Consider the following 24,256-nt stretch of genomic DNA (forward strand, 5'->3'; position numbering starts at 1 on the left):
AGGAACCGTTAGTGGTCCAAGATTGCCCGGTGGAAAATGTGCTATGTGTTGATGGTTTGAAACATAATCTTCTTAATATATCCTAAATATGCGACAAAAACCACCAGGTGAGTTTCAATCGTGAAGCCAGCTAGATCTCAACGCCCAATGGCAAAGTTATTATAAAGAGGTCTTCGCATTTTTGATAACTGTTATGTTATCGAAAATACAGGAGAAATCACCACTTCCTGTGTAAGCAATGTGGCTCAAGTTGATAAAGTCTAGTTGTGGCATCAACGTTTTGGTCATGTTCATTACAAGAACTTATTTCGCCTTGCCTTAAAAGGCTTAATCAGAGGACTACCCAAGCTGGGAAAACAAGCAAGAGATGTCTATTGGGAGTGCCAAATTGGTAAACAAATTCGAAATACCTACAAAAAGACAACCACTCTTGCAAATTGAAAACCCCTAGTTCTTTCACATGGACCTTGTGGGTCCCATTAAAGTAAGAAGTCTAGGTGGTAAGAGATCTTTCTTGGTGATCGTTGATGATTACTCTAGATTCACCGGGATCATTTTTTTGAAAAACAAATCTGATACTTTTGATTAATTCAAAAAGATTATTAAGTGTATCCAGACAGAAAAAAAATCTATCATAGGTAGGATTAAAAGTGATTATGGTAGAGAGTTAGAAGATGATTGGTTCACACAATTCTGTGATGAAAATGGAATCCGACATGAATTCTCAGCTCCTAAGACCCCTCAACAAAATGGAGTTGTTGAGACAAAAGATCACGTTCTTCAAGAAATGACCACAGTCATGCTTCATAATAAAAATCTTCCCAAAATTCTCAGGGTTGAAGCTATAAATACTGCTTGCTACATCATCAATCGAGTATATCTTCGAGCAGGTTTAAACAAAACAGTTTATGAACTGTGGAACAGGAAAACTCCAATGTTAAGCACTTCAGAGTCTTTGGAAGTAAATGTTATATCCTAAAAAATCGTGAAAACTTGGAAAAATTTGATTCAAAGAGCGACCAAGTAATCTTTTTGGGATGTTCCTCAAAAAGTCGTGCTTTTCGAGTCTTTAATCAGAGGACCTCATCCATCCAAGAATCCATAAATGTGGTGATCGATGATCAACCCATTAAGGACAATGGTTCCTCTGACCCTAAGGTTGAGGACGAGGGAGTACTTCCTGCTCCATCCTCACCTCCCTCAACGTCTCAGGTTTTGAAAACACTACCTGTTATCAAGGATCATCCCGTCAGTCAAATCCTTGGATATTCTAATACCGATGTGAAAACTCTACGACAACTTGAGACGTTGAACAGTCATCTCTACTTCACATTCAAAATGGAGTCCAAAAATATTAATAAAGCCCTTATTGATGAATATTGGCTTCAGGTCATGCAAAAGGAACTTCTTCAGTTTACTCAAAATTAGGTGTGGTACTTAGTACCAAGACCATCTGACAAGAATGTCATCGAAACCAAATGGATATACAAGAATAAGTCCGATAAACTTGGCAATGTTGTCCGAAACAAAGCTCGTCTTGTAGCTCAAGGATACTCTCAGATTGAAGGTGTTGATTTTGATGAAACATTTGCCCATGTTGCTAGACTTAAGTCGATTCAGATTTTGATGTCGATAGCACGCTCCATGAAATTTAAATTATTTCATATAGATGTCAAGAATGCATTTTTGAATCGCATTTTAGATGAAGAAATATATATTGGCCTTAAGCAAGTCCCTCATGCGTGGTATGAACAGTTGACTCAATTCGTAATTAACCATAACTATACTAGGGGTAGTGTTGATCAAACACTATTTGTTCAAAAGGTCAAGGGTTATACCCTTATGCCTAGATTTATGTTGACGACATTGTGTTTGACTTCACCAATGAAGAGATGGCTCACAAGTTTGCCTACTTGATACAATCTGAATTTCAAATGAGCATGGTGGGTGAGCTCAACTTCTTCCTAGGGTTGTAGGTTAAACAGCTCAAGGATGGTATGTTCATCTCTCGGGCTAAGTATGCGCTCGAATTGATAAATCCTTTCGATTTTCAGCCTGGTAGAACTCACCACACCCCAATGAGCACCACACTCAAGCTCTTTAAAGATATATCTGGTAAAAGTGTGAATCCACACCTTTATAAGAGTATGATCGATAACTTTTTCTACCTAACAACCAGTCGACCAGACATCTACTATTCTGTTGGAGCCTGTGCCCGCTATCAAGCTAATCCTAAGAAATCACATCTAACAGCTGTCAAAAGAATGATTTGTTATGTAACTGGCACCTCTGAGTATGGCCTTTAGTATCCATTTGATTCCTCTTTCATTATTGTTGGATACTCCGATGCCGATTCGACCGACAACTTTGATGATCGTAAATCCACCAATGGTGGTTGTTTTTATATTGGAAACTGTCTTGTTGCTTAACAAAGTAAGAAATAGAACTCCATTTCCTTATCCACTGTTCAGGCCGAGTACATTGCAACTCGAAGTTGTTGTGCACAACTTCTACGAATAAGAAAATGTTTCTAGACTATGGGCTATCTCAAGAGATGATGAGTTTATTTTGTGACAATACTAGCACCATCAATATCTCAAAAAACCCCATCCAACACTCTCAGATAAAACATATCGATATTCGATATCATTTTATACGTGAACTTGTTGAAGATCATGTCATTTTGCTTGAATATGTTTCTACCGAGAGTCAACTTGTCGACATTCTCACAAAATCATTGGATTCGATGCACTTTGAACATCTTCACAAATCCATTAGGGTATGCTCCATGTGATCCCCTAGTTCGAGAACATTGGCCGAGTGCTACATTGCACTCCCGAAAGTTCTCAATTTTTGATTTATGCCCAATATGGGCACACTGTAGTCTTCAAGCTCTACCATTATGCTTTCTAGTCATATTCGAGGTGATGACCTGTTTTGCATGAATTTTTTTTTTTGATGTTTTTTTTTTTTTTTTCACTACGTCTTCTAGCAACTTCTCCGATGCTTGAACCCCTCTCAAACTTGGGATTCTTAGTAGATTCAAGTTCCTCTCGAGCTCCTATTATTACACTTGGTAAATTTCAACTCGTTGCCTTTCTTTCAAAATTTTGAAACTTTCCCGTTTTGGTGAAATTTTGTTTAATTTTTTCCTAGCTTAATTGAAAGAGTTCTTGAGCCCATAACTAGTGTTTTTTGCATGTGCAATCCAAAAAAAAAATTCAGGCATTTTTTGGGGTTGACAACGGTGTTGTCAGTCTGACGACAGCTGATAGTGGCACCACCAGCAACGTTATAACAAGCCTTAAATTGGTATTTTTCTTCATTTTTCTCATCCCTCTACCTCTCTTCCTTATTTCTTTACTCTCCCTCTTCATTGTCTCTTGCTCTCTCTCTATATCTTTTTGGTGTGTTTTCTCTCTATTTTTCCCAATATTTTTCATATTTTCATCTCTTTCTCATCATGGTTCTCTTGTTTTTTATTCTTTGTTTTTCTCTCCATCTCATTGGTTGTCATTGTGATGGATAAATGGGGGCAACCTCTACAAGATCTACCTCCACGTCACTCCTCACGCTCAAAGAAGTCTAAGAGTACAACGTCAACTTTCCGCACCACTCCACCAACTCTACCTTTGCCTCTACCATCTCGTGTTGTCGTAGGTTGTTGTTTTTCAAGTTGAAGTAGGTTGTTTGTTTGTTGAGTCTTGTTCTTGTAATCTTGACTCATATTTTGTAATTCAGACAACTATGAATGTTTCTTAATAGTAAAATATTTTGTTATGTTATGTTTCGTGTGCATTTGATCGATTATTGGCATATCATTTATATTGTGCATGCTTCTTTGCATATTTTGAAACTGCTTTATTTAGGTATATTTTTTATGTGTCATTTACATGCCATGCCTATGCCTTCTAGTTATATTTTCTTTTTGCATATCATTTTTTACTTCCATCATGCAAATCGCACTAATAGTCATATTAATTGCGTGTATGTAAATTTTCCCCTATGCTTATTGGTATATCTTTTGTATCGATGTTGGGTTGATTACGCCCATTGTCAAATATGGATAAAAAGGGGTTGAATGTAGTTTCTACCCGTGTGTATTGTCTCAATTGAATTCTATAGGTAAATAATTCAGGGGGAGTAGTACTTAAGGGGAGCAAAATAGTTAGAATCGTAGATATTTGTTTCTAAGCACTTTTGTAAGATTTTAATCGGGTATAAGTTGTGTTGGTTATTCTGGGAATGTTTTCTAGTCTTTTTGGTTTAGTTAGGATTTTGTCTTGTAATTGAAAAAGGGGGGATTTTAAGTTCCATATTTTGTTAATCCCGAGACACATGTTGAGTGTTGGATCGATTTGCCATTTAAAACATATAAAGACTCCGAAAAACGGCTGAACCGCACTCGCTCTAACAAAAGCCCATATGTGTATGCACAAATCCTAAAAGGTAATGAGACCACCTAAGACCATTCCCCAACACTTAGATGATTGACAGGTTGACCTGTAGTAGTTAGGAGAACTCTTTCCTCGACCCATTTGCTCATCGGACCTTTCGATAACCAAATATGGACATAGAGGGAACATTAAATATTTGACCATCCTAAACTATTTTCTACCCTTGGTGTTTTTTTGGTATCATTATATAGGTTAAATCTAGCACACCTTCGAGCCGTTTCGACGTTGGACTTCCCAAAAGTTTGTTTTAACTAGAAATAACAAAAAGGGTATTTTGGTCATTTCTCCCATTTTATCATGGACCACCCATTGGTGGTAGTTTGGGGATGTTCTAAATAGTAATATCTATCAATTCCTTAAAGGCATGCGAAATAGAGCTACCGTTTGAAAGTTATGGCTAAAACACTCTGTGGGGGCATTTCTATAATTTACTTATGTGCCTCACTTATGGCTGATGGCGCCACCATAAGGACTTGACGGCGTCACTTTCAATAAGCACTCAAACAGTCATATTTTTTATCGTTGAGACATGAATTTGCCCCTTTCTCATATATACCAACTCCGCCTCATTCGTTTGAGTTGGTTGAAGCTTGAGATAAGAAATCCTTCCCTTTCCAAATCATTTTAATCTTTTCTCTAGCCATGGAAGGCTTCAAACTCAGTTGAAAATCCCTTCAATCCAAGTTCTTCCCACAGCTGATTCTCTTATTAAATCTATCTTACTTGCACACTCATTGGTGAACCTCATGGAGCTCAAAGCACCCACTTGAAGCAAAAAGCATCTTGGATTGAAGAAGAACATTTCAAGGACATGGATAACTCAAACAAGACATTAGTAAATCGATCAAGTTAGGTCTATCCTTGTGAGTATTTTGTTAGTTTCTTTCTATTAACAAAAAGTGGTTACTTGGTTCAGCCCTCAAAAACCAAACTCGTGTTCGAATCAAGGATTCGTAACACGAGTAGAGGTTTGTGGATTTATGAGGAACAAAATCCACACATTTCAAGAGAATGTCATTCTCTCGATCTTAAAAGTTAGAATTTTTCCTAAGGTATAAAAATTATTTGTAAAGTTTCGAGGTGAACCCAAGACCCGAGAGAAGGGTACTTGGTAGTGAATGTAGGCAAGTTGCCGCACCACTATAAATCTTGTGTCTACTTTTCGATTATGCATTATATTTGATTTTATATGAATGACATAGATACCATGATATGCACATCAAATGTTTGATAAAATGATTACTTTATGATTGTATGATGTATGGTTTAGCTTAAAAGAATTTAATCTTGTGCATCTCTATGTTGTATCCATTTTAGTATATTCGAGACACTCGCAATTTCGTGGGGTGATTTTTAAACTAAATTTTTAATTAACCTATTCACCCCCCCCCCCCCCTCTAGGTTTAGATACAGTACAAAATCCATAATTTCAACATCATGTAATTTTTGTAGGTTGATTCAAAGTAACATAAAAGATATTGAGATTTGAAAATCTGACAAAAATGTCGTAAATGACGTTTTGTTCTTGGAACCAAAAATTAGATTTTTCTAAGTAGAGATTTGGATTTTTAAATCATTCCCTTTATTTCCAAATGGAAGGTAATCCCTTAATTTAATTACAGAACTTAAAGTAAATGGAAAATTAAATTTACTTAAATGTTTTTAATAAAAATAAAGTGATGGGAATGGTACATGTTGGTGGGGAAAACATGTGCTTAAACTAAGTTGAACTGGACATTTCAGCATAGGGTCGGTCGACCGAGGTAGGTTGGGCGACCAAACCCGAGAGGAATGCATTCTACAATCTTTTGCGGGAAGATGGGTAGGCCGACAAAACAATGTTGAGTCGACCTAGTGTAATTGTTTTTCATCTTCTTCTCCGATTTTTTTCCAAAACTTGTCCATTATCCTTTTTAAAATTTTCTCAATTAATCATGGTATAAACTAATAGATCTATTATTTTTATAACTTTTAACACAAGATTTACAATTTAAAAACAAAATTAAAGATTGAAATTATATAATCATGCATGGTTCTTTGAAGAATGTACCCTTAGATTAAAATCCAAATCTAGTTCTTGGATGTAAAATAATTGTTTACTAAAAACTTAGCAAGTAAACGGTAGAAGGGAAGAGTTTCTAAATGTTTAGCGTCTTCTACGATGCAAAGACCCCGAGATCAATTCCCAATATATCTCTTTGTTCACTTTTTTTTTTCTTCTCTAACAAAATTATAATTTCTTTGGATCCACGCATAGCAAACCCTTAACAAGAGGAAACTTTTCTTCTCTTTGTTCGAGTGTGGAATCTCGCTCTATAACCCTCAAATCAATTTTTATATCTCTAGGGAGGCTCAAGTTAGGATTTGTCTTTGGAGAAAAGAATGAAAAATCTATAAATCTCTAATAATTAGTATTTATAGTGACTTAAGGACGTAAAGGTCATTTTTAAATTTAATTCATTTTTTATTAAAAATTCTATGTCCCGAGCTCCGATTTTTGCAAACTTATAATATATTTTGGATAATTTTTCGATAAGAACCTAATAGTGTTTCCGAATTTTCAAGAATCATTTTTTAAGAAAAAAAATTATTTCTAAGTACTCAAACTTAACCATCAATCGGAATCCCTCGAGATACATAATAGATTTCTAAGACATTACAACCTATCCCACTAAAATAAAATTTTATCCTCAAAATTAAATGTACCTCTATCTGAAAATAATTTTGAAAATTACGCTCACATCTCCCCTTCTTTGTCCCAAGTTGTTTCTTTTATATTGTGATGGCTCCAAAGCACTTTTAATAATGGGATAATTTATGATCTCAATATCTCCTCCTTATGATCAAGAATTTGTACTAGTCCCTCTTTGTATAATATGTCTTCCTCTAAATTCAGAGATTGCCAGTCTATCACATGAGATGGGGTTGATTCATATTTCCTCAATATTGATACATGAAAGACATTATAAACCCTTTCCAATTGATTTGGTAAACTTAACTTGTACGCAACCGTGCCAATCCTTTCTATGATCTCAAATGGTCCCACATATCTTGGTTTCAATATATCCTTTAAGCCAAATCTATTGATTCATCTTTTAGGAGATATCATCAAAAACACAAAATCACCATTACAAACTCAAATGGTCGTCTACGATAGTCTACATAACTTTTTTGTCTACTCTGTGCAACCCTCAATCTCTCTAGGATGTTTCCAATTTACTTGGTGGTTTCTAAAATTACATCAAGTGCCAAAACAATATTGTCCCCAACTTCTGTCTAACAATGTGGTAATTTATATGGCCTATTATACAATGCTGCAAACGGTGTCATTTCTATGCTAAATTGATAATTATTATTATAAGAAAATTGAGCTAATGCAAAATGATTCTTTAGTTAACTCTAAAATCTAGCACACAAACCCTCAACATACCATCCAATATCTGAATAACCCGTTCTGACTGCCCATCTGTTTGTGGGTGGAATGATGTACTCATTTTCAACTTCATACCAAAGGCAACTTGAAAACTTTGCCAAAATTAAGATGTGAAATGTGGATCCCTATATTATACAATCGAAACTGGGACTCCATATAATTTTATTATCTCTGAAACATAAATTCTACTCGAGCTATTTATAGTGTTAACCATCTTAATAGGTAGAAAGTGAGCATATTTAGTAAGTCTATTTACAATCACCCCTATTGCGTTGATCCCATCATTGGCTTTTGGTAACCCACAAACAAAATCCATGGTCATGTGTTCTCATTTCCACTGGCATAGAAAGTGGCTACAACAATCCTATTGGTCTCCTATGCTCAGCTTTTACCTACTAATAGGTCATACTGATAATGTGTTTCTACATTCCTGGCCACCAAAAGTTTTTTGTTATGTCTTGGTACATCTTGGTACTACCTAGATAGATGGCAAAGTGTAACTTATGGGCTTCATTCATGATATCTATCCTCAGTGAGTTGTTGTGAGGAGCCCAAAGTTTTTTCTTAAGCCTTAAACTACCATCATCATTGTAGACACCCCAATTTCAACGGACCCCGACTCGAAAGAACTCAAAAAAATAATTTTCTAGCAAAATTTGTCAATGGGCCTAAAAAGCTCAAATCGTCAAAACTCAACATTTTGACCGAATCAAAGGTTCCTAAGACTCCTAAAGGTCTCATGGACCCACAATAAGGCCTTACAAGCCCCTCACATTCTCTATCTCTCACCACTCCAATCCCGAACTCAAGAACATTCTAATCACAACTAAGACTTACCAATCTTTAGCCCACTAAATCTTATTTTAGCCTCACCTTAAAACGAACTCAACCCTAGCTAAGGCTCAAACCTAACCTAACCCTAATCCCATACAACCCAAACTCTAAAACCCAATTACCTTCAACCTATTAAGCCCCATCCTAAAATGAATCCTAAACAATTTTAAAATAAATCCAACAACCTAAAACTTCCCAAAATCCTAAACCCAACGTGTTAAAGCCCACATCTACTCAAGTTCATATTCATATCCATAACTATAATCCATAAACGATTACTTACATCAACCAATCAACACTTGATCATCAAATGGGACACATGTCACCACCTCAACACACTTCTCTCGTTCAACTACTTACCTTTATCACATTTATCTAACAAACCTACCTACCTACATCACAGTTCACACCCTTTTCTCATCATTCTCTTCAAATCCATCCTTACAAGCCATCCCCACACCTTTTGGAAACATGTTACCACATCCTTCACCCTCCCAAAATCTAACCATCTAATCCCTTAAATAACTCATTATCTTAATCAAACACCACACACCCTCATCCCACCTAACACTCAACCCAATTCTCTTAATCAAATACGACACTTAACATTCAAACCAAATGGGTTGAGAGATCCAACCCATTTAGATCATAAGCTACCCACTTACCTCCCCTTCCACAAATACCCTCATCTCAACCCTAAATTTCATACCCTTCACCCGAAACTTTATGCCATTTCCCACTTTTCTACCTTTTCACCCCATCATATCCCTAAAAGTATCCCTCAATACCTATAAATACCCCCATTCCCCTTTCAAAATGGACATGCTATCAAATTCTAAAAGATTAAAAATCCTTAACTCCTCTCTACTCAATTCTCTTTTTTTCTCTCACTTCATCTTCTCTTCTAAAAGAAGCTCATAACACTACTAAGGACTCAAGAAGAAAAAGAAGAGAAAAAGGAAGGAAGGAAGAAGAAGTCAAGACCTTATAGAAAACATAACTTCCCCCCTCTCTCTCCCCTCTCACTTCTTTAAATTTTTTTTAGAAAGCTTTTAATACGTAATGTTTTCCCCTCCTACCTCCGATAGATCGGACTTCGGTTCTATCAAAAGTGTAGGGGTAGTACCACCTTCAAAAGAAAACCATTTAAAATCCTTAGACACCCTTTGCACACACCTCACTCAACTCATTTTGAGGCAATAGGTCATTAGGTCCTTCTCAACCTATGAGAATGGGCCCATAAGACATTAGCCTACAATTTTCAAAAATTATATTCTCGAGGAAAAATTTTAATCACGATCATCTCTTTCAATGAAATGATCCTTATAATCCGAGCCGATAACAAATCCCTTGCCTTTAAGGGTATAAGTTGTCGATTATTCGATTATTTTTTTTTTCTTCCTTTATTTCATAAAAAATGACCACGTTGTTAAGGTTACCACCAATTGGGTGTTTAACATCTTCCCCTTTCTTTAATCAAACTATTTACCTAGATATTAGGTAGATCAGTATCTTATCTGTACGAGAGTCACTAAATGCCAAAACGACACTCTTTTAAAAAAAATGCATTTCAGCTAACTATTCACATCCTTTTACAAAAAGGAATGGTGGCGATTCCAAACCCTCATAAAGGTAATCTTCAAAAATTTAAAATCACACATCTACAGCTGGCGACTCTACTAGGGACAAGGTTCAACCCTTTTTTTTGTCAACCCGACCATTTTTGGAGAAAGAACAAAAAGGTGTTTATATCTTTGCTAACATTATTTGTTGTTTGTGTTTTTTTTCTTTTATTTACATATGAAAGGTTGTAATATTTATTTACATTTATTCTTTCATTATATACTTGTAATGTACTAAAAACACCTTCATCCTTTATAATCTATAGAAACTAGTCATTGAATGTCCGCCTAAAGAGAAAATTAATCCATCGAATTGAAGATTTTAGTTAACCGATGTTTAACTAGTAAGAAATTCCAATCAAATCATTCTAGAGAAGCATACTTGTTTAACTTATCTAATTCAGAGAGAAAACAAACATCTTGAACATATCTCCATCGTTCACACCCATGAAACACTACAAAATAGGAACCAATTCAGCCATATAAGCAATGATTCTACATTCCCCATCCACTTTCATGCATCTCAGCAATGATATTTTTGTATGTGCCAAACATCCTTACAATTATAGAAAAGGACACATTCATCATGTAGAGAATAATAACAAGTGTAAATCTTATACCTAAACATTGTTGTATTGCCACAGCTTATGAACCTCATAGTCCACAACCTGCACCCAAGAAACACAAGGTATTTATAATTCAATTTGCAACAGAATAACCGGATCAATGGCAAACTAGTTTAGAGAGTCTAACAAACACAAGGCATTTATAATTCAAGAATGTAAACTAGACCAAAAGTATGCCATGTTAAATGCTACTAATACATTGCACAAAATAAGCTCGACCTTTAGAAAGGGAGCACCTGTGATTTGAAGCAAAAAAATCTAACTTGTAGAAGGTGGAACTTCTAATTTCTTGTTGTTTGTGATATAGGTCTTGGAATAAATGGAAGCAACAACACTAAATGCTTTTCACAGATGCTTGATTTACTAGATCGTGTATTAACAAAAATCTAGAAAACAAGATAATAACAATGGTTATTATGAAGATGACATTATGTAACAGCACTATATTTCTCCTCTTGTCATAATTTAGAACATCAAATTAACCTCCATAATGTTTATACTAGTCAATAGAATATAATGTCTACTTTTGACAATGGTGGTTCAATGTGAGCTTATTTTGTTAGTAGTGGTGGCAAGGGGCTGCAAGTGTGAGAAAGCAGTCTATAGACAAAAAATAAACAAAGGAGAGACGGTATAATATCAGTAATTTACCACAACACCAAAGTCCATGTGACTGATGTCTTCTGTCACACAGGGAGCATTAACAACATCATAGAAATGGAGAATTGAAACCAAATGATTCATCTCCATCAACATTGCAAGAGGTTGGCCTATGCCTATGGTGACTTTCAATCTAGGTGCCCCACGTTTTGCTCGACAATTCACTCACCTCAAAACAAAATTGCCCTCCATCTTTCATTCCATAGTCCAAACAATATATAACAAAAATCAAAATCCACGACAAAATTTCATATATTTTGGATGTGATTCAAAAAGAATTGAGAGTCTACAATAAAAATGGCCCCTCAAGCATCTTGTAGTGTCAAACAAGCATTAAATCAGCACAATTTTTTTTTTACTTTATATACTTCTAATTTTACAACCATCAGTAATTAAAGAAGCTTAAAACAAAAGTCTACACAGTTCTCAACATTCACTAATACTTCAAAGGAGAAACTACAGATAACTCAAAGCAGTAAGATGTGCATGACACAATATATGAAAATGCACCTTCCATAACTAAATTCTATTTTGCTGATATTCTTGTTGATACCAGGACTTGAATTTCAGATCTTTCAATTGAAGTGATACCCTGACTTAAACTTCAGATCTTTCAATTGAAGTGATTTTAAGCATCTATCGACTATCACTAGAAATTTTACCATCATTACATATTAGTCTACTATGACCACAAGTATGTAATGTTGAAAAAAAAGATACTCCCTGTTTATATGAATTAGGATAGAGATACTCCCTGTTTTAGACATCGTGAATTGTACATGCCTTGAAGACAATTCTCACAAAATTTCAATCCATTATGACAAACTTTATTAAAACTTGACTTGAAAAAACTGGATTGTTCAATCGTTCCAATCACATTTTCATATACTCGTCTAGCTTAATCCTTAGTTTTTTAGATTTATTATGTATGTACTATATTTCTGAAGACTTAGATGTGCATATCCATAGTTATTTACTACTATGAATTTGTGTGATTTATTATCAAGTTTGCAGTCTTGAATCCATTAAAGCTTCACTTAAAGTTGAAAAAGTTAATGGAGTCTGCATAAAATCGATCACATTTAAAAATAAATTGGGAAAAAAAGGATCTTAGTAGCTCTGATCGAAATTCACCAAATTAAAAAAATATATATGCTACTAGTTTTACTTTTTCTACATTCAATTCAGACAAAAGCATAAACTTTCAACTTCACACATGCATTTCAGATCAAACAACACCGAATCAAATCCAATCCAATCAACCTTGGAATCAACTCTAAACTTTACAACAAATGCATCAAAATCAAACTAGAAACTTCACTCTAAACTCAAATACATGTTTGACCACTTCAGATTCGTAAATGAGATCACAGATTCAGCCACAATGAAAAAATGTTGTCGATTTAATACGTTTCAAGATCAAAAAAATTGATATCCAAGTTCGAATTCAATTTTAAAAGTACAAATCATGAAGAAATCCAAGCATTGAAGCTCAATTAACTGTGACAAAGGTAAGGTTTAAATGTAGAATCGCACACCTGTAAGAGAAATTTCTGCTATTTTAAGATCGAATGGTTTATTGAATCCATCTCTCTAACTTAGACTGTTGTCGAGAATCACAACATGTGAGTAAAAAATTGAAACCCTAACATAATTTAGGGTTTAAGACGGTGGCAATGGTGGTGAAGATTCTTAGGTCACTGATCGGGGAAACGAGAAAGAAATAGGAGATAATCCAAAATCAACAAAAAAAAAAAAAAAAAACAAAGATATAAGAATGACAAAAAAATAAAAAATTCTTACCTGGTTTGGAGGGTTTTTCGGTGATGGTGGCAGCGAGAGTCCAAACATCTAACAGAGAGAGAGAGATGATTGACAATTGAGAGTGATATAAAAAGGGGTTAAAAGCACTATAGCGACAATCGAGTCGTCAAGCCGTCGGTAATTGTAACTGGTAATCTTCCCAAATAAAAATATGTATCTGCCATTAATTTTTTTTTTACTCCAGCTAGATTGTGATTGTCATTTCTGTTGTTAAAAATCTAAGTTCTTGTAGTGTTTTAATAAGAAATATTAATAATAAGAAATCCTACTAAAAGATGAACTCTAGGCCCTCTACTTTTTTCTATATAAGAATGGATTGACTCTTCTATTAGGTTTATCATAATCATCGATCAACAATAATCACAATAAAAGAGTAAAAAAATGTGGATACTCTCTACGATTTTTGGGATTGAAATCCATCAAAAACGAAAAACTTAGGTTAATTCAAACGATAAAGCAAAGAGGAGAATGTGAGTCTAGTATTGAAGAATCAAAGGAAATGTTCGTTTGCTTGCATAACAAATTTTGAGGTTTAGATTTTGGATTGCAATGTCGAAGGCATGCTTTCTAAATTCTTGAATATTATGAGCATGACCATGTTGAATCAATCTTGAGATATGTGTTAGATTCAAAGATCGAGACTTTTATGTGTTCATGGAAATATATATTGAATGTAAAAATATATAACATAGTATGGGAAAGTTCATTAAGATTCAATGGATTTGATCACCTCCCACTTGGCTAAAATTGGACGTTGATGGGGGTTTTTGAATCCTTTAAGTTCTCAAATTCCAATGTGCTAATAGAATCAAATTCTCTCCTCTTGGTGAAAGCACTTCAAGGAGGTTCTTATCCATGAAAGTTAGAGACATGGTTGCACTGAATCGAAACAGCACTCTATTTGATCACCTAGGAAGTTCAGCATGCATGGAGAGAGAGAGAGAGAGGAATAACACGGCAGATGCCCTTGCAAATTTTTCTCTCAATTCCTTAGCTCCTCATCTTTTTCCAATGTATCCAACCTCCAATTATAAAATGCATCTTGTAGTAGTTTTTTGTAATAATTTGCAAAGCATCCTATGGTTGTTCAGGGATCCTTTCATGCACCTCTCATTGTAAAAAAAAACAATAGTTTACTGGGGAGGAGGTTTTATGGATCTTGTTTAAACAGTTTACTAAGGCCGTTCCTTTGTAATTTTCCCCAATTAATACAACTTTGCTCATTTAGCACCCAAAAAAAGAAGAAGAAGAAGAAGAAAAAGAGAGGGAGAGGTGTGCAATTTATATAAATTTGAGATTGGAGTGCAAGGAGTGATTGTGATATGCAATTAGTTGCTCCCTTATAATATAACAAATTAACTTTATGAATTCGATTAAAATATGACTCAGTCATCTCTCATTATAATATTAAAGGTGAAGGAATTAGTAGTAAAAAAATGTCCAATTCGGATTTGAATAGTTAAACTACTATTCAAATGTCTTGTCTGCGTTAGAAGATAGCCGAGCATCTTTATTTCTGTCATAAATATTTTTTTATAAGAAAGGGTTGGCGACTTAGTCATAAAACAATTAAAATGCGATAACAAGCGACACAAGTGCCAACAAAAACTCATAAAGATGATTATTGGATTCATCTTACACGCCATTACTGATGTATTAAAATGTTATCTTTATAAATAAAAAAATCTCATAATATTAATATGTAAAATTATTTAAAAATATAGCTAGCATCAATTACGTGAAAATAAATAAACAAATAAATACAAAGTCATGATCAAGGAAACTAGATTTGGTAATGAATTGAGTGTTTTATATTTTGATTAAAAATAGATCCAACTACTACATTGCTCTCACTTTAGCAATCCCTTGATTGAACGAATAAAATCGTCCAATATTCAAAATCCGTAGAATCTAGGGTTCCATTATTCAAAATCCGTAGAATCTAGGGTTCCATGCCCATATGGTCTGTAGTCGTCCAAGTTGGGAATATTAACAACTAATAATTGCCCATAAAAGTATATGAGTTAAATAATCCGATCCTGTCTTTAGTTTCTGTAGCCTCTGTGTGCTTGGGCTTGAATTTGAGTTGAACTCCCAAGTCAGGCTAGTGGTGACCTACCTGCATGTGAAAATACTTTACGGATTAGTAAATTTGATAAAATGTAAATTCAAGATAATTAAAATTGCGTACAATATCATGTTCTTAGAAGATTTGGAAATAATGTTAAATGGTCGATCAATATCATGTTCTAGGACCCCACGTGTGACAAGATCAATATGTCAGAATCTACTTGATCTACTAGTCATACTTAGATGACCTAGACTGGTGTTATCCTATAAGGATGAGTAAGCTTTGCTTTGCTTTGCTTAATTACTTTAGTAGGCCGATCAACCACTTTGTCAATTTAATTGTTCCGTCAACTGTCAAGCTAAGTTAAGTCAAATCAAATCAATCATCTTGTCAGAACGCATGTTTTGATAAAGCTTGTCTTTCATTATTTCTTTCGTCCCACAAATAGGTGTTTTTAGGATGCAAAAAAATTTGCTCAGAGTATCCACCAATCACATGAGCACGCTGATTGAATGGCATCCCCAATTTACAGAGATAACTTTTTTAGTTACAAAACTACCTTTGTTAAGTTTGATGTGACACACACTGGAGAGTTTGTGAGCACTATGAACAAAAAAAATTGTGAGCAAAAAATCATTCTTCTTGGGATTGTATAGGGGCTTGCAATGGCACCATCTATAATTCTTAAATCAAAATTGGGGTCCATGCTCGAGATTGTGGTCCATTTCTATCAGAGTCATGCTGGGGTGACACGGGATTTACTGTGATTCTCACAATTCTGACGTGGACATGCATACATAACCGTAGATGATTTTTACTCGTATCGCATCTATGGTTATGTGTACATCCCACATTGGACTTGTGAGAATCGCAATAAATTCTATTTGTCATTTCAGCATTTTCCTTTCTATTATGGGCAGATTTTTATAGTCATGCTGGGGTGACATTGGGATATACTGTGATTCTCACATTTCATTTTTTTCTTTTTATAACCTGATTCTCACATTTCTGACGTGGGGTGTGCATAACAATAGATGTGCTTCCTCAAGATATGAACAAAAGCATCTCCAGTTATGTGTCCAACTCCACGTCAGAGATGTGTCCAATGTCACCCCAGCATTAGTCGGGATTTTATTGCTCTCTCATATAAATAATATCATGGGTAAAATGAACTAACCATCTACATCTTTCTTTACATGCCATGTGGGAATCTTTCTTGAGACCATTGACGATCCATGAAAACTGTTGAGCATCTTTGAGCTTTTAAAAAAAAAAAAAAATTTGATTAGTGATTCACAGCTTGTAATTAAAAAAAAAAAAGAAAATATTCCCTTCTAACTGGAAGAAATAACCTTAAATTTGGGTTTAAGGGTGGGCCAAACCTTTATAGGTCATTAAGCACGATAGGGTACCACTTGATGGGGGAAAAAATAAATTATGCATGACCATCACTTTAAATATAAATTACTAAAGTTTCATTATTAAAGAGTTTCTTTAAATAAATATTTTAGTTGTTTTAAAAAATTTCTCTCTTTAGTATAACAAATTATGGAGTTTGCTCCAGTAATCACCATGTAGTGCATGTATTTGCAAGAGTGCAGGACCATCACTCTAAAATGAAGTCAGTTTAGAACCGAAGATCTGTATGTCTTGGGATACACAGTTCCCTTGGGATACACTTTTTTATGGGGAAATGCAATCATGTACCTAAGGTGTACAGATCTACGACCCCTGAACTTGTCACATCATAGAGTTAGATTTATCGAACATGGCCAGTCGTATTATCACTACCCTATGTTTTAAAACCCAAAACAATGATTGAACGGATTTCAAACTTAACAAATTGATCATGATTTTTTCTTAATTAAGTTATTTTACTCTTATTAAAAATCCATAATGTTAATTGCATATTGCTGAAGTTTGATTATTAGGGAATCTTTACCCGAAAAAAAAAAAAAAAAAAAATATATATATATATATATATATATATATATATATATATTTATGGAAAGTTTGATTAAAATTCGACTCACCAAGTCATACGGTATAAGTAGGGGTCCAACTCGGAGGACTAATTTGCTAATGAGCAACTAATCCCGAGTGGATTTGACTTAGGAAATCGATTTATAAATTGGATTCTATCAAACTACATTGCTTTAAACAATGACACAGATCGACAACACTAGACTGGAAACTTATTACCCCATTATTTAATGCAATTATTATTGTTTTGTGTCTATATTTACAACACCCAACTCGTTTAGGAGTCCGGTCCACATGTGGTACAGAGTCAATGGACTTGGTGGTTTCATGTGGTACAGATTGTACCTTGGGAACTTGGTCGAGTCGAGGGGTTCCATCAAATTGAATAATTCGATTTGTATCCCAAAAATTCAGTCAAGACGATGGGCTTCAACAAATCATGTGACCAATAATTGGGACGTACCCGAGTTAAGGAACTCAGATGATTAAAATGATAAATATATGTAAGATTCAATTAAAATTCGACTCACCAAGTCATATGGTATAAGTAAGGGTCCAATTCGAAAGACTAATTGTTAATGGGCAACTAACCTCAAGTGGATTTGACTTAAGAAATTGATTTATAAATTGGATTCGTTCGAACTATGTTGTTTTTGACAATGACACAGATCAAGAACACTAGACTAGGAACTTATTGCCTTATTATTTTATGTAATTATTTCTATTTTGTGTCTATATTACTTTAAAAGATGCAGGTTGCAAAGGGACTTGACAATACCCAACTCATTTAGGAGTCCGATCCACATCCTAAGTCGGTCGTATGGGATTACTTAGTGCAACCCGACTCGTTTGGGAATTCGGTCCACATCCTAAGTCAGTTGTGCGAGACCACTTAGCGTCACAGCCGAATCATTTAAGAAGTCAGGTCTACATCCTAAGTCAATCATTTGGGACCACTTAACGCAACATGACTCGTTTGGGGAATCTAATTCACATCCTAAGTCGATCATATGGGACCACTTAACGCAACCTGACTCATTTGAGAATCTAGTCCACATCCTAAGTTGGTCGTACAGGACCACTTAGCGCTATACCCAACTCATTTGGGGAGTCCAGTCCACATCCTAAGTTAGTCGTGCGAGACCACTTAGTGCAAAGTCTGACCCTTTGGAGGTTGGACAAGTCTTGGCTCATTACGGGAGCCAAGCCCAACTATAAGGGGATAGGCATACAACAAAAGTATTAGCTTATAAAGGGAGCCAAGCCTGATCGTAAGGGGTTTGACACACAATGAAAATCTTGGCTTATTACAGGAGTCAAGCCCAACCATTAGGAGATCAACACACAACCGAAGTCTTGGTGCGTAAAAGGGCACCAAACCTAATTGATAAGAGCAGATGACAAAAAATAAGGGAATAAACAATGTATTTATAAAACAAAAATACTTCAAAACATATAATAAAACAACGATTCAAATAAATCGAGAAAATTATAATTGCTACACTTTTGAAGGTGAAACAGTTGGATGACGCATGGCTTGGATATTGATTGAACAAATCTTAGACCTCGAAATAAAATTTATAAGGTGCATGACCTCGTGTCACATGGTACCATTCATTTATTCTCAGTCACTTGGACTAAAAGTCCAAACCCCTGAGAGGGAGTATTGTGGAGGATATTTCTCGTTGGGTACCAAGGGGTGACACGTGGCACCTAGGGATTCAAGTTTGGTATGGAGATATGAAGGTAAATTCGGTGACTCGATCACAAGTCACAAACCAATCATGGGGTCAAGTCTTGGTTGGATAAAAGAAAAAGTTAGATCAGAAGAGGTTAAAATTCTAGTTATGGGGATCGAATATTTACTAGATATATTTCCAAGTCACTAAATAAGATTTACCTTCTAAATCAAATAAAGGTCAAATCGATAATAGGATCTAAAGGGATCATAGGGTTTCATCTCTATAAATAGATGGATAGAGATACTAAAAGATATAAGTTCTCCCCCCTCTAAATTTTACACTATTTTTCTATTAAAGTTATGACTTGGGCATCAAAGAGGTGTTGTTGCAGGCACACCCAGGGGTACGAGGAGAGAAGATCGGGAGGCATCGTCAAGGTATTGCAAGTTTTTGCATATACAATTTCTATAGGAACTAGACAATCGTATTTTGTTAGATACTTAATCATAATCACAAATGTTTCGTCAAATTAGTAAGATTATAGTTGCAAAATATATTAAATGTTACATTTATGAAGATGTTATAGTAGTACATGATCACAGCTCCATTTTTTATATTTTCTCAAATCTTTTAGATATACATTCTAGAGTTTGCTCATACCTACGGCACGGGCATCCTCTTTGGGCTTAAGGGGAATAAAAGAGCAAAAATAATAAAAGTTGGAGAGGGTATAGATTATTAAACAATCTTTGGTGTTCAGGGGGTAAAAGAGAAAAAATAACATAGTTGGAAATGTATTATTAAAATGAAGGGGGGAAAAGAGTAAAGACAACAAAGTTGGAGGGGTGATATTGGAAAAGAGTAGAAAAACAAAGAGAATGGAGTTAGGGGTATTTATGAAAAGAGAAAGAAATGAAAAAGTAAAAAAGATAAAACTTATCCTCGAGATACATTATTATTTTTCATCTTTTACCTCCTTAACCCCAAAGTATTTTTAATAATAAACTTCCTCCTTTATTAATTTCCTCTTTTATCCCCTTAACTCAAATAAAAACATGGGCAAACCCTAATCTATATAATAATATCCAATGGTGGATTCACAAAAATATAATTTTGTGAGGTATAAAGATTAACACAAACGAGTGGGGTCAATACCATCCCACTTTATTATTTTTTTTCTTTTTCCCCTTCAATTTTATTGTTTTTCATTTCCTCCCCCTCTAATTTTATACACCTCTAACTTTACTATCTTTCATCATTTATCCTTTTAGTCTATATGATAAAACACTATGGTGGGACCCACACAATTATAATATTTTGTAGTATAAAGATTAAGAAAAAAAGAGTGGGATCCACACAACCTCACTTTGTTTTCTTTCTTCCTCTCCGCTTTTAGTTTTATTATCTTTTATCCCCCCTCCCCCATTTTAATAATACCTATCTAATTTGAATATCTCTCCTCTTTTACCCCTTTAACCCTAAGAGGGTGTCCGCAAACTCTAACATACACGAAAAAAAGGGAAGAGGACACTTGACATTTGCATACCTTGGCAAGTGACATGTTCTATTGCATGTTTGGAAAGTGCATAGATACTTCAAGGAGCAAGAAAAACTTGGCAAAAGAAGCTCCTGAACTCATAATGTGAGTCCTGAAAGGAAAAAACTTCTATCCCCAAGAAAATTAAGTATGATCGAAGGAGGTATCAAAGTTTGAAATGGCACCTTAGAAAATGATTGTTTTGCATGTTACCTTGACACTTAATCTTGGCTAAGGTGAGAGGATGTAGCCAAGTCCACACAGTAGTTTCAAACTTTTTTTAATGAGATTGTTTGGCTGAGGCAGATTTATAAATTTATAGTCAGGTATTGATGTTGATGTGGCTAAACTTGGCCCAGGTAGATCAATCAATGAAATAAATGTAAATAGGTGCACCATCTAGTTTTAATCACAATGTTCATGCTAGTATCAAATAGCTTTAGTGCTAAACATATATAGTGACGCACCACCACTAACCACCCTTGCTTTCTTAGTAAAAACAAAAAAACAAAAATACTCTTGAGTTCAAGGTGACATGATGATATCTGTCAATTTCATACTTATATCAGACTTTGTAGGCCATATTTCTCTCTAATTTTGCTAGAAAACATGGCCAAGTGAAAAATGGACAAGATCAAGGTCTGGTGCATGTTTCAATCAAACAATGAATTTGATTTTTTTACCTTTATTCTCTATTGATAGAGGATGAAACTAAACTTCAAAGCCGAGGTGTTTACTCGGATTGTCCTTAGTTAAATATTTATAAATATCCCAAGTCAAACAAATTAAACAAATGACCAAGGAAGATATTATGTCAAGACGTTTTTCAAATATTATTATTATACTATCTTATTATTTTAATGTAAATTGAAAACTTCTAGTAGTCTTATGCATATACATATTTTATTTTGGTCAAAAAGTTGTCTAAATTTGATTAGGGTACAATTGGGAATTCCTATATGGCAAGAAACCAAGGAATCATTCTAACTTTATACATAAAAGGTAGTCGTCACCCTCTCAAATAAAGTTAACTGTTTCAAATTTCTTCCATCAATTTGGTTATGTAATGGGATTGGGGATGTATTCTCCCTCTTTTTCTATCTCTTGATCATGATTTTGAAAATTTGGCATTGGAACGTGAAGAATTTTGCAACGAAAATTGGATTAATATTTAATATAAAAATGTACAAAATTTAAATTTTCTAGATGATAATCCATGTATTTTTTGTTTTGATTGATTGTATGTATAACTCTAGATCCTATTTTACAAAGATGGTATTTAGGAATAATCGCAATACATTAATCTTATGATAATTTGAATCTTGAGGATGTTAGATTTTAATCATAGAAAATCTTTAACATAACTATTATTCTATAAGTCCCAATAGATCAAGAATCATGCATATATTTCAAGAACCTATTCATATTGCTAAAAATCAAAGTTAGTTTACTTACCTTGTGCCATATACCAAAGTCGTTGATCCAAGATTTGTGTTGGAGGTGTGTCTTTCGCAATCCACGTGTCGATGAATTGAAGTGCATAAACCCCAAATCCGAAATCTTCAACTTCTAGACTCACCTTCTCTCTTCTCTAATTGGATCAATTAGGGTTCTAGTGATTAATGGAGATCACTATGTTCAAGAGCCTATGAATATGATTTGTGCATCTCTCATTGTTATTCTTTTATGGGGTGTCGATCCACTTAAATAGATGGAGATAGAGGGCCTAGACATCATCTCTTAGTAACATTCCTATCCATCAGGATTCCCTACTAAACTTAAAAGAATATATTTTTAATTGTAACGATGTTGGAAATCATCTTTAATATTGAAATCTTTAACATATAGAATCTTTGTGCAAGTAAAATTACTAAAATCGTGTAGATCAATGGGGCACACGAAATTGGGTTCTAATATTCTCCCATTTCACCCATTAGACCGATTGTGTTTAAGTGACTTTTCTTTTACAAAATAATTTTGAAAAAAAAAACTCAATTTAAGATTCTATAAACAAAATATTTTACACGTGATCACGAATTTTAAAATATTATCAATAATTCCAATATTCAATTAGATTCTATAATATCATATTTCGATTAAATACTAATGTGAGTCATGGTAGTAGTATGTCATCTATAACATACTTCCTTCCATGTATCACACCATCAATACCCATCCTAATATGGTATTTAATTGTGCCCTTGTTATTTATCTTGTCAAGACATTTCCTATATTACTTAAATTCAAAAGAGAATTTGATCATAACATAAATGGAAATAAGAAATGAGTAGAAACAATCTTTATTTAGTATTAACATTAATTTCAATTACATAACCAGTTCAAAGCTACCTATTCTAGATACAGAAGAGATTTGTCTCCCTTTTATAAATAGATTAACGATCATTTGAGTGGTACTAATATTCTTTATTGATACTAACTATTTATGGACTCTCTTTAACCACCAAGTATTTGACCTTCATGTGTTTCTCATTGTTCGAATATTTTTTGTGACGCCCCCGATACTCTGAGTGTCCTAGTCTAGTCTGAAATGCAATTTTTGAAATATTCACCTCCCAAATTCTCAATTAGTGGTACTCGAATCGCGAATCAATCTTAGAGTAGTATTTGGCACCTTGCAGTTGGTTAATCAGATCATGAATGCGCGGAAGAGAATATTTATTTTTTGACAGTTACTTGATTCAGTTTCTAATAAGCAATGCACAATCGAAGCGACCAATCTTTCTTTTTGACGAACAGAACCGATGTTCCCCAAGGTAAGGAATTTGGTCAGATAAACCCTAAGTTCATAAACTCATCAATCAGCTCTTTCAACTCTCAGGTTTCTACCAGGGACACTCGGTATAGTGTAATAGAAATAAGATATGTGTCTTGCACCAAGTCAATCGAGAATTCTATCTCGTGACACAGTGGCAAACCTAGTATTTCTTCTAAAAAATATTTTCAAATTTCCTAACTACTTGATGAGAATGCAAAATGTCATATTTTTCTCCTTTAATGTTTAGTCCCTTATACATATTTGGTGCTTAAATGTACTCATTATTCTTTTATTTTGATTTAGGATGCAAATGGAGGTATTAAGTGCAAAACAAAGTTAATTGGGCGATTTTAGATAGTATCAACATCGCTTCATAATCTGGGCATAACTTTTTTATCTGAGCTTCGATTGAGATGATTCAAGATGCTATGGAACGCTAACAAAAATATCTACAACTTTCATGTTTTGAATTTTGAGAGATACTGACTGCATCAAGGTTTAAATTGATTTTGAAATTACTACACCTGCACTATTTATGCGAATTTGACACGGATTTGATGCAGTTTATTTTCAGAAGTCTCTTGATTTTGTGTACAAAAATTCCAGTTGAAAATACCACTTCCTTAATTATATTAGGAATTTATTTTATTTTTAATATTTTTTCCTTAATTAGTTAGATTTGGATATTGTTATTTTATGATAAGATTTAAAATATTTTTAGGAGATTTTGTAGGCTTTTAAGAAGGAAAAT

General features: G+C 34.2%; 1 long non-coding RNA gene across 1 annotated transcript in view; it reads right to left on the reverse strand.

The window, feature by feature from the left end:
* LOC147393106 (uncharacterized) overlaps nucleotides 1–13,640 on the reverse strand; it is a 52,240-nt gene extending 38,600 nt beyond the window's left edge. Inside the window, exons 1-2 of the long non-coding RNA XR_015182185.1 lie at nucleotides 13,436–13,640; nucleotides 10,967–11,014 (exon numbers count right to left, since the gene is read on the reverse strand). This is a non-coding gene — a long non-coding RNA (uncharacterized LOC147393106). The remainder of the gene's footprint in view (nucleotides 1–10,966; nucleotides 11,015–13,435) is intronic.
* Between the last annotated feature and the right edge of the window lie 10,616 nt (nucleotides 13,641–24,256).

The sequence above is a fragment of the Akebia trifoliata genome, chromosome 10 (genome assembly GCF_017979445.1).
Source record: "Akebia trifoliata isolate Shusen 1 chromosome 10, ASM1797944v1, whole genome shotgun sequence".
Lineage (NCBI taxonomy): Eukaryota > Viridiplantae > Streptophyta > Magnoliopsida > Ranunculales > Lardizabalaceae > Akebia > Akebia trifoliata.